The following is a 12,701-nucleotide window of genomic DNA, read 5'->3' on the forward strand; positions in this document are numbered from 1 at the left end:
CTTATATTTCAATTTTATCTCACAGCTCTGAAGGCATAGATGTGGCCTCCTTCAGAAGTCAGAGATAGTGACCCGAAACCCTTCTGATGCTGGCTGCACAGCACTGAGGGCGTATCCGCTGCCTGTCTCCCTAGAGGCATCCAGTCCTGACAGAGCTGCCTCCAACAGTGAGCCATAAGGTGGAAGCACAGTACACTGCCAATACAAAGCTCAGCAGCACGTGAACAGTCAGTTTCCTAAAGCTTCTTAACATTATTGCATTGTATATATTAGAACCTGGTGGCAATGGTCAAAATAATCTCATCGCTTCAGCTGCAGTGATTCAGAAGAGGACAAAAATCATCTCAGGGAGATATCTCCCTTTGTAAGCCAAATACACACATCCCCCACAAAGTGAAATGACAGTCTGTTTGTGTAAAGTGCATTTTTGTGATACCACTCCCACAGCAGTGCAACAGCTATTTATAGCATCTCCTAATCTTACCACTGTCCCAAGGCAATAAAGGTCAATTGAGCCAGTGGAGACAATCCAGGTCAGCCATATGCTAAATAAATCTTTTCATTGTCCTGAAAATATACAGTGCGATACATATCCACAGTAAAGGAGCTTGGAAGCCTCACTGCTCTCAGTGCAATTCTGGAAAAACCGAGAGAACTGAATCAGAATCTCTTAAATCCCCCTTCCTGTGGGTAGCATGAACAACTCAGAACATTAACATCAGCCTCTGATCATTCAATGCCCCCTTTCTTTTTAAAGCAGGCAAGACACTGACATTAAGGGTTTCTTCCAAGATATTTTGCATTTGACAGAAACCCAGTAGAGAGAAAAAGACCAAGGAAAAGACTTTTACCACCTGACACTGTATCAGGAGGAAACAATTTAGCAAGAAAGATTTTATGCCAAATATATCAGTACAACATAAGCCACTCATCTCAATGACTAGATTAAGGTCTTAGAGAAATAAACCACAAGAAACTCAAAATATTTTTTAAAAACATATTTTTCAGGAAAACTTCCAATATTTGGTAGTCTCCTTCCACGCTGTTTTCAGTATCAGTGTAGTTATTCAGGTTTCCTGAACAAAAGAGTACATTCTTGTGTCTATTTGTGGTTTTATAACATGATAATTTATTTGGGTGGAAATAGGGCAGTATCACATTTTCCACTCTGCATCACTGACAGGGGTAAAGCAAACCTACTGCCCTCACAACAGAGGAAGGTAAATATGCCTAATGAATGGCTACAGATACCTCAGCATCAAGCCTTGGATGCTATTTCAAGTCAGAATTAGAGATGTGCAAGCCTCCCACAGCTGAACCTGAGACTTGGCCCACATTTCTTTAAGAGCAAGCTGAGGCTGATGAGCCTTTTGGGGGAGACCTGGCACGGTTTTGTGCCAACAGCCTGCCCTTCCTCTGCATGCCAAGCTGGATTTACGGCTTTGCCTGGAAAGCACACAAACCACAGGCATGACAGCAACACCTTTATTTTTTTCAGGTCTGTTTTAACATAAAAGCCTTAAAATGATCTCAGGGATTGCAAATTTGCATGAGCCAGCCAGAAGTGACCCTAAGGCCCAGGAGCACGCTAAAAATACATATTATTAGATCACTTCTTATCAGAACTTTGTCTCATAACAGACACACAGAGTGCCAAAACACACTGCATGCACCCCAGAAGCCTTTCCCATTAAAAAAGGAGGTCAAGCTAAACAGCAAGCACATGGCATTCTAATAAGTGTAAGACAGACAAGAGAGGGGAAAAATGGGGGGAAAGGGAAGGTAGCACAAATCTGATAACAGATGCTGAGTAACCAGGTGATCGTATCTCATATTACTTTAAATAACAGATTTCACCACCTGTCACTTTTCCAATAGCAAGGTAACATGGTTGGCTTTTAGTTATCTTTCCCAGCAATTTCATCTCCACTGTGCTGAGTGCATGAATGAGAACACAGGCTTGACAGTCACCCTTTCCCATAGAAGCAAAAGTAATCACAGTTCCCCTGATAAGAGACAGCCATAAAAAGTGCATCTGTGGTTTCATGATATATTCCATTCTTCAGACTATGAAGTCCACAACTTTGTTAAAATGGGCACAGTAGCCAGCTTGCTGATGTAGCAACCAACAGCTAGGAAATATTGCATCATAAATAATCAGCTCTATTTTGATAATTACTTTTTCATATCCAGTAATCAATAATTTGTGGTGGATGTTATTATGAACTTAGCTAACACATCACCATTGTGAACAACCATGAGTAAACATTAATGTCTATGTCACTGAATATACAACAAACAAATATATCTGACACTAATTCCACAGCTGATACCACTACGGAAATTCTTTAACAGAGCAGTTGACTGATTGAAAATCAAAAGCAATCAAACATTCAAGCTATTCAACTACACTAACTGACTTTTTTTTAAAAGCATTAGATTTGCATTTTGCTGAAAAGTCAGGCGAGACTCAACCTACTTATTAGATCAAAGGATACATATTTTATCAGGGGAGATTTGAGTTTATATCCCAGCCTTTGGCTTTACTGAGCCTTTTCCTCCACTGAAGGCATATAAATATACTCCAGTGAGTTGTTTAGACTCCATAGTTTTACCTGAACCCTCAAAGATCACAACAATTAGTCAATAGGATGCAACTCATGTAAGTGCTAGAAAAAAATCTATTTGGAAGAGAAAGCGTAAGTTAGTGCTGAATGTGGTTAACAGCTTTGACTTTCATTTTTGTTGTCACTGGTGTTGGAGTTGCTACCTTTCTAAAGGTGGGGATATTACCTCCCTTGCATAGAAGCATAAATTCCCATTGGGGTAGTCTTTCAGCTGCAGGATTGAGAGAATGTAAAAATGCAGAGACTGGCTTCCATAGATCCCATGGCTATGACATCTGCTTGGAGAGAGGTTACTGGGAGCCTTTTCTCAAAGTTAATCTACATGTTTACAGAGAAAGGGACAGTCATTTGTATAATGAAGTTTAAGTCACAACAGCTTTGAATTTCTGTGAATATTCTATGTAGATAAACCCTACACTTGCCAGCTCTCAGCTTTGCCAATCACAACTTGAAAATCCCTGTACAAGGCCAGACAGCACCTGTACTCTGTATGAACAAATTATATGCACCTGAGTTTGTTTCGAGCTGCTTTTCACTCCTGCAGTTTGGTGCTTATGAATGCAATGAAGAAAATGTACTGGCTAATCTCTGGCATTAAGTTTTCCCCATGCATCTCTGCTGACTGCACTGTGTCCCTGCAACTCGCTGCTCCTAGCTTGACTTCTAGGTAGGTACTGTTCACCTTTTGAGCTGACCCCAGGGCAACCATTATTTCACTGCAACATCGATTCCCATATTTTTTGCATTTGATATAAAAGGAGCCACCTTCAGTCATATTAAATAATCTGTCTGGTGCAGCAAGCCATTTCTAACAACATTCAGCAGCAGGTGTTTAGAGAAGCACTGGCACAAATGGGGTGATCCTTCCCCTGACATACTCCAGTCCCAGTTTCCAGTAATCAGTAGTTTAAGGACTTCCTGAGCTGGCGGCTGCTTCCAGACCTTTGCGCTTAATAGCCTGTAATGGCTCTTTACTCTAGGAATGTGTTGGTCCTTCCCTGAACCCATTTATAGTCTTGGTCTCCACAGCAGGCTATGTAATGAGCTATACAATTTAATTATGGGCAATGTAAAGTACTTCCTTCTGTCTGTTTTTAAAATTCTGACTGATAATTCAATTGCTGTATCATATTGTGAGTAACAGCGAGTAATCACTTGCCTCTCTACACCTTCTGTGATTTTATGAATCTCTTCATGTACCCTTTCATTCACACACACACCCCGAGTGGAAGCAGCCTAGACTTAGACTTCTGCTAATCCTGAAACTGTTCTATCTTTGTCAAGGTTTTCTAGCTCAATTATAACTTTTTTGAGGTGGGATTGGCAGAACTAGAACAAATATTCAACATCTGGCTGCACCAGAAGCTCATCAGTGGTGTCATCATACTTTCTGCACTGCTCTCTTTAATTATCCAAAGATCTCTTTCCTAGATGTTAAATGATAATACAAAGTCCAAACTTGTTAGCTTTTTTCTCCTGCATGTGCATTATTTTGCCTTCATTGATCTCACATTTCAACTGCAATTTGCTGCAGAGTCATTCAGTGTCAAGAGATCCTTCTGAAAATTTTCTGCAACCCACCCTGACTAATTGTGCAAAGCAGCAGCAAGCTTTACCCCCTTGCACTGCGCTCCCTGTGAGCAACACTGCTCCCATCATAGGTCACTGGTGCTCCCCATCAGTAAACTCATAAGTAAACTCTGAAAACCACTCCATTGCTTCCTACACTTACACTGTTGTTTAATCATGAGGACACCACCCATTTCACCCCTAGTTTTGATACCAAAAGCTTTTTTTTCTTAACCTATTGAAGCTTTCTGGGAGACCATGTTCTATCCCCTCTGCCAGACCACCCCAGTTCATCGGCCTTGTGCATCTCTCAGCAATTTCTGCAAGATTCACCAGTCCTAGCTTCCTTAGGAAAAGCTGTGCTGGCTCTCCCACAGCACATCACATTCAGCTGTGCATTTACTAATCCTGCATCTTATCAGCAGTTTTACTGGTTTCTCTGATTAAAACTTGCTCCTGGGTTACCCCATCACCACTCTGTGAATCCCTGTGTGACCACCCTACTCCTCTAGGACTGGAGTTTGTTTAAGGGAGGTATTAAAAAGCACTCTCAGCAGTTTCTAATTTGAATTCCATCAGAGTACTTGGCCAATAACTAATCACTAGGTTTTGATTTTGCTCTTTTGTCAATGTCATCTTTAGTCTCCTACATTAACCTTCCCATCTTCCTCAGGTTCATCCATACAAACAGCAGCTCAGCCTAGGACACTCTCAGGCACCCTAAGCAGTGAACATTGATGCAAGAAATTTAATCAACACTGAAAGAAATAGACCTTTAAAAACTCCTCAGGAAATGCTTTCTTAAGCATCTGTCACTGCCTGCTGCCCACAGAACTAGTGTATGGAAATGCAAAGATTTTGGTAGCTTCCCAGCCACTCGACATCCACATCACCAATACCCCAACAAACCTTTCCTCTCTCTCTCTCTCAACCCTCACCACACAGCCCAGCTTGATAAAACATGCATGGAAACTGATACATCTCCATGAAACACTGCAGCTCCATGCAGCTCTGAACAGCTTTGCTTCCAGCCTCAAGCCAATCCTCCTCTACCTAATAAGTGGTTTATGTCCACTAGACACTGACCTGAAGACAGTGAAACAATTTTCCACTACCTAAGCACCTCAAACAGCAACCCCAGAGCTAAAAAGTGACTACAATACATCAAGTCCCTAGTAAGTTCTGATAGGTGCATTTGGCTCTATCACATCAAACACCTTATTCAGCTTGTATTGATCAGGTGCAAGACCAAACTGAGCCAACAAGCCTTTCTGTGACCATCTCCTTGAGTAAAAGTAACAAATCCAGCAAGTAAAAATAATAGACAGAAATCCTACAAAAGGAAATATGAGGCAAAACAAAAGGAGCAAAAAGGAACTGCACAAAGTTTGATCTGGCTAACAGGGGAAAAGCCTCTACTACATGATGTTGTCTTTTCTGTGTCAACACTGCAGTTCACAGCCATTTCTGTTAGGCACGCAAAGGAAGCCTTTTGGTATTCTTGCCCCCCAAATTCTAGGTACAAGAATGTCAGGTTACTTTTCCTATCCTAAAAGAATAAAATAGATTCACGAAACAGGTTGTGTGTTAAAAGAGGCATTCACAAGTAGTGTCATGAATATGTCTGCAGTTTCTCAAATGCAGACATGCAAATCGTCACTGCCCTCTGGTTATACTTGGAGCCTGGGTTAGTGTCAAAACAGTGCAAGGCAGAGTACTCCAAATGCCAAAGATCCCCAGTGTATAATTTTTTCCATTCTCCTCTTCGTTTCACCATTAGGCATTTATTAATAACCAATTTTTTTCCTTTTGGAAATTAATCTATGGTTTCAATTAGATTCTGAACTGTGTTAAATTATTCAATCCCCTAAATCTTATCTTCCATCAAGAGTTCATCTTCTCAGAAGCCAGAGAAAGCCTAGAGTTTTGTGTCAGCTCCTATCAAGGTGACCAATATATCTTGTCCTAGATCTATAAATCACTTCAGAGTCTATATTGCATCAAAATCAGGGTGACTTTGTTCGTGCATGCCTTCATTTGCCAGGCCCTGGATCCAGCAAATTCCCCTGGAAACTCTTAACAATCCTCATCTGCAATGTGGAAACAGAAAATGGTTTCGATCCAAGACTTGGATAATTAAACAGATAATTATAAGAAAAAGTCAAAGTCATGTGGAATTCTTTCTGAGCTCCTATCAGAGCTTGGAGTTATACATATCACTGGGTATCACTCATTTCTTCCTTCTGCTCACTTAAGGAGTTTTTTGCTTTTACTCTTAATTTATTCCCTACATTTCTTAGTAAATAAGATAAAACATGAGGGGTACTTACGGTAGATGGCAACTAAATTTTAGGACCAACAGGGTCCCTGTCAGTCTTTCATTTAAATATTCTGAAAAGATATGTACAAATGTGGTGATTACTCTTACCATAAAAAGTGATAGACCTTGGAGGATTCCTTGAAGTAACAGAAATGTCAGCATTAATTTGTGAGAGGAAGGAAGGAAAAAAGTGACACCATTTGTGATGCAATAAAGATGAAGAGTATCCTTTATCCCTGTAATTCACAGAGAAGAAGACTAACAAAGGAGCCTAGGAAAGCTGGAAAAAGAGATATAGAAGCTTTTTCAAACAGATTTATTTTGCTTTATTTTTGCTGCAGTCAAAACCAGTTTGTTTTGGGAGAGGATTTTATTTTATTTTTTTTTAGCCTTTAGCTTTGAAGCTATGAACGTCAGGTCTGCATAAGACCTTCTAGGTCATGAAATCCAGTCAACTCCATTTCAGGAAAACTTATCATATGTTTGAATTCATAAAGCTGTCAAGACCCACCTCAAATCTAGCCCAGTTGTTCTTTTTCTCTTATTCCTACTGAGAAGCTATGCCAGATCTCCACTCTTTAAAATCACCACACCATTAAAATCCTTTCTTTGTAAATTCCATCCAATATGTATGCCCCCGTACAATCTTTCTAAAATTCCTATTACTAGGATTTTCACATTTCATCCAAAGAATTAAAGCTGAACCAACAACCAGTGATTTTGTATGATCTTTCTACAGAATAGAAGGCACGTGAAAGTCTTGATCGAGAAATCTTTAAATCTCTGGGTCAAGATCCTCTGAGTGAGGTTATGTGGGGCAGAGATGTGCACAGGGAGTTGGAAGCTCACATTTCAAAGACTCTGGAATCAATCAAGTAACCAAGATGATAAAATTTAATCACTGTCTTTTCAAGTAAACAATGAGAAATGCTCTAGGGAACTCTGAGAATAAATGATTTCCAGCTGCATCGCAGACTGGACATCAGCATTACAGAAGATTGATATGTTTTTACTATTTCAGAAAACAAAGGAAATCTGAATGGGAAACATTTTCATAACAATACATTTCATCCAGACAAATATCATAGGATATGCAGGACCTCTGTTCTGTAGTTCAAGTGTAGACAAAAAAATGATGACAGTAAATTGGATGGACATGACTATGGTTTTTTTCTAATAATATGCTAAAATAATATATACTGATTTGCAAAAGGAGTGAAGAAATTCTATGTTATAACTCTGCCAACCAGATGAAAATAAGATTAAGGTCTTTTTTCAGGATACTTCTTGGTGGCATCATTTAATCTTCATTTGATCTGGAAGACAAAGAAAAGGAAAACAAGACAAGACAAGGAGGAAGAGAATTTAGAGCAGCATTTTAACATTAGTCTTGGAAATGTTTTCTTGCCACTCAGATGCTAGCACATGCTTTCTAAAATAACCTAATTTAAGGTAATTTTTATATCAAACCAGGATCCTTCGTTGGCATAAGCTATTTGCACAAGCTGAAATGTCATTATGGCTCAAGAACTATACAGCCTCACACAAACTACATAATAAAGTATTCTGATTTTTTTTCTACAAATCAAATGTGTGCCTTGCAGTGTTGCACTATAAGCTTCAGAGAGATGTTTTAAACATGGATTTTTTTCAGAGCCTTTCCATGCCCTTGAGTCATTGTGTCCATTTCTTTCTTCATGTAGTCTTTTTTCCTTGAAAATGGAAAACATCAGAAATTTTCATTGTCCATTTCCACATTTTTCCCCATTATAAGCTTTCATTTAGCTTACAAGTGTCTCACAAGGGTTAAAAATAAAAATCTTCCATTTCTGAGTATGCAAACAAAAATTGAAGTAACGGAGAGTCATATTTACTACACAAGTGAAAAATAATTCCACAGACTGTGGATTAAAGAAAAAAAAAGGAATACTGTAGGTGATACCAGAATAATTTTGTTACCAAGTATTGATATAAGAATAAAATTTTCTTCCTTGAAGATGCATAAATACCTAGGACTCAAGGAATGATCCAGAACAAAAGTAAGCTTTAAAACAATCCAAAGCAACAAATATTTTCTAACAAAAGACTTTGAAAGAACACAGGACAGAGAACTACTCTCCGTTCTGAAAAGCAAGTTAGACTTTCAAATTCTAAACACAATTTTTCAGAAAGCTGTCTAGAGAGCAGGGTAGGTAATGGAGTTGAGGCTTTGTCTACACAGTTCTTGGGCCAAAAAAAAAAAAAAAAAGGGAAGAAAATAAGGGTGAGGAAAGGAAAAAAGCCTACATTTACTTTTCATTAGGGTGACACTTGAGAAGGGCAGATAAAAATATAAAACTACCATTCATTAACCAAATAAATTCTATTTTCTCTCTAAGGAAGGAAGTTCAGCAACTGAGATAAGACAAAGGTTTTGTCCCCCACTTCCCCCCCCTCCCCAAGTCTATGAGATACAAAAACTGATGCAAAAAAAATTCAACAAGTGTCCTTTTATTCTCATGCCTCACCACGAAGACTACACAGTTTGATGGCATATACTGCTGTGCTTAGAAAATCTTGTTTTGAGCACCTGGGATGAGAGGCTCCTCATTCCTCAGGGGGCTGGTGGCTGCCAGGCAAGACAAGCACCACCATGGCCCAAGCACCTGCAACCTTCATCCCCCCCACACCATTGCCAACTTTCTTCCATTCTGTTTGGCATAGTTTCTGTGCATCAGACTAAGTCCCAAGGGAGCAGGTGCATGTCCACCACTTTCAATTCCTCTATTTGAAACAAACTGAAAGAGTTCAGCAGAGGGTGGAGAAAAAGGATTTACTGCAGTAAGTGAAGAGCAGATGAAGAAAGCAGAAGGCAAGAGTCAATTCCTCAGCAAGTCTGTGTAGCAACCCGTTCCTGCAGGACCCCATCCAAAACTCAAATTCAATCAAAAGGTTTTGATTACTTTTAACAAGTTTTAGGATCAAATAATGGAGGCTTAGGGATTAAAAAAAAAAACTAAACCAGGAATGAGGCATCTGGGTAGAAAATATAATAAATCCCCACCTTCCCCTCTCCCTGTCAGCAACAACTGTCTGGTGATTTGGAAACAGGGAAAAAGTGCACCTCCTGTGACAAGATTCCTCTCTTCCTTCAATACACAGAGAGCAGAAAACTTAAAAAACAGCTTAAAATAAACTTCCAAAACTGGAAGAGAATCTGACTCAAGCCCTGCTCTGAGGTGTTAACCTTGGAATACCCAGTGTGTTTATAAAATATGAATTCACATTCATTTGGCTCTGAATAAAACATGAATTATCTACAAAAAATACTTATGTTCAAAGCTTATTCTTGATAATCAACTTTGGAATTACACATAACTATTTGTAAAGAAATCAGTCTTTCTGTACCAAACCTTAACATTCCTGCCCGGAGGAGAAACCACATCAGGTTTCACATCAGATTAAGATGAAAACATCCCCTGTGTCATACAGTGTTACAAATCTCACTGGAATCACATCGAGGGCATGTGCCTTCACCACGCAGCAGACATTGAAATGGTGCTGCAGGGAGAGTCCAAGGTACTCTCAATCAGGAGAGAGATTATTGCATTCCCTCCTCACCCCAAGGGACAGCTGTCACAGGGTTGAGCCTAGGTCTCAGTCCTGGAATAGGAAAACTTTCAGGGAGACACAGGAAGAGCAGGCAGTGCATCAAGTAGAGCAGTGATCTTCATGGCTGAGAAGAAAGTGGATATCCTTAGGTCTAGTTAGCAGCTCTGCTGATCTTGTTAGACAAATGGCATAATTGGAGTTTGGCTTGGGTTTTTTTCTCTTGGAACCAATTTCAGAAATGTTCATTTTTCTCATAATTTGCCCTTCTCTTCTTTTCATCTAAATTCTGTTAAAATATACATATGTGGTTTTTCTTCCTCCCTGTTGACTCACCACTTGTATACAAGCAGGCTAAAAAAAACCCCACAATACAAAGCGCTGTCAAATGAACATAACAAGAAAACAGCAGGGAGGAAGAAGATTTATTTTTCCACTAATTTCTTTCTGGCTATAGTAATACTGGCTGCTGCTTCTGTTGTGCCTATAAAACTTCAGAAAAGGACACACTAAGTTGCTGGTGCTCCTTCAGAGTCAGGTAAATCCTCAGACACCATGACCTGACAGCAGTCTTCTCACCTCAGCCCACCTAGAGCTGGAGGAGATCTGTCATTAACCTTAATGACAGGGTATGCCATGTTACTTGGACATTATTTTAATCTGAAAGAGATTCTGAGTGTGAAACAGGGACTTGTAATGCCATTCAACTCTTGTGTTGGTGTATTATTTAGTCACTGTTGGCAAAATACTGATTTAAAATTAAATCTCTGATGAGACAACAATGGAAGGAAAATATTAGCTGTTTATGCACTGTTCTTATTATGAAAGATTCAGAGTAGTTTCTAAGGCTTTTTTTCTATCACTGAGCATTAAGATGTGAAAGTAACTGACAGCATGGGAGATGAAAACCCTTTACCACAAAATTACCAGAGCAAAAGGTATCAACTGTACAACCATCCTGCCCACTTTTACCCTAGAGCACTTCACCCTCAGTCTACAAGTATCACTTGCAGCAGTGAGAAGGAGGGTCAATCACCAGATTCAATCCAACTTTGACCTCGTATTTTCTTGGGGCTTTTCAAGAAGGAAGCAATGGAATCAAGTGTCTTATTCCTCTTGCACATGATAAACTACATGTCCCCTTAAGATCTGACCTATGTGGGAATGCTGCATCCTTTTACAAAGATACATGACTAAATAGTCATTAAATCATGCTGTTTTCAGATAGAACTAAATCTTGATGGATTAAAACATCAGCGAAAGTGGACTGCTCATCACACCTTGAATCGTCTCCAGGTACAGTATTATTTAAGGCAAGAAAATTCAACTCTTGTGAATTAAAATTAACTCTCCTCAAAAACTGGTTTCATTACATCAACCCCACCAAAAGCATAGTAAGATACAGACATAAACTTACTGTATTTTTCTCTCACATATTTTACTGTTGCATCATCTACTCAAAAAGGCACACAAAGAGAAACCATTTCTTTAGACACCAGCCATCTGATGGATGAAATCACACCTTCACCACAAAGTGACCATTGCTCCATCAAACAGGAGCAAAAATACCCTGTTGCTTTTTTGTGCTGACAGATACAGAGGATGCCAGGCCAGGCTACCCTCTGCGAGCTCATATGACTAAAGAGAAATAAAACCCGACCTTTTCTTAGCATGGAAATTCAAACTACTTTAGATCACCTGATCTAATGGGATCATAACATAGATGTGAAAAACATCCAAGTGCAGGAGCAGTAGGGTGTTTATGGTTACTTCCCATGTCACTTTTCCAGCACTCCATAAAGCACGGAATCACTAGGTGTTATGCTGATTTTGGTGTTACATCCACTTCAAAGAGAGAAATAAATTCTCCTCAAACTCCATCCTGTATATCCCTTCAACAGACCCTTCAACAAGATAGTAATGGGCAGTGAAGAGAGGTGGGAGAAGAAATATATTGACTATTGTGCTCATTGCTCTTTTTCTAGTGATATTCCTCATTAGAGGTAATAGCACAGTTTGACCAAACAAACCTGCATTCCTGGGGACCTGGCCCACAGCATATGAGTCACCAAGGAGGAGGTGACCCCAGTGTGCTACTGCATTGAGCTGTTCCAGCTTCATTCTCCTAGCTGCTTTTACCAGAGCAGAAGGACAGAATGAACATAGTTAAGAAGAGGAGAGAAAATGAACAGAGGGCACAGAGCAAAAGATGGAGAAATCATGACATTTTAAGGGGGGGCATGCCCAATTTCTGCTCTACCTGGGATTAAAATGTACTTTTTAGTATTGATTTTTACTGCTGTAGAAATGAACATAATCAGCCCATATTGGCAGTAGGGTAAAGAGTTCACATACTGACACATCTACATGAGCAACAGGGAAAAGAGGGGTAATCCAGATTTTGCAAAAATTACCTAACTGGTCAAGTTAGTATGACCACAAAACCCATCCTTGCTGGCTGCCCTCACAGGAAGTTATCTTGACAACTCCACAGGCAGTGTTGCTTCCCAAGAGCCCCATTCAGGCTTTCAAGCCATAAAGTGATACTCAGAGGTTGGAAAATGTTCCACCAGGGAGGTGACTGAAAGTACACAGTA

At 39.6% G+C, this 12,701-nt stretch overlaps 1 protein-coding gene across 5 annotated transcripts in view; it reads right to left on the reverse strand.

The window, feature by feature from the left end:
• The window catches only part of DGKI (diacylglycerol kinase iota), a 207,208-nt gene that overhangs the window by 132,711 nt on the left and 61,796 nt on the right, over window positions 1–12,701 (reverse strand). The window lies entirely within an intron of this gene.

This window comes from Corapipo altera, unplaced genomic scaffold, assembly GCF_003945725.1.
Source record: "Corapipo altera isolate COAL_440 unplaced genomic scaffold, ASM394572v1 1, whole genome shotgun sequence".
NCBI classification, from domain to species: Eukaryota; Metazoa; Chordata; class Aves; order Passeriformes; family Pipridae; genus Corapipo; species Corapipo altera.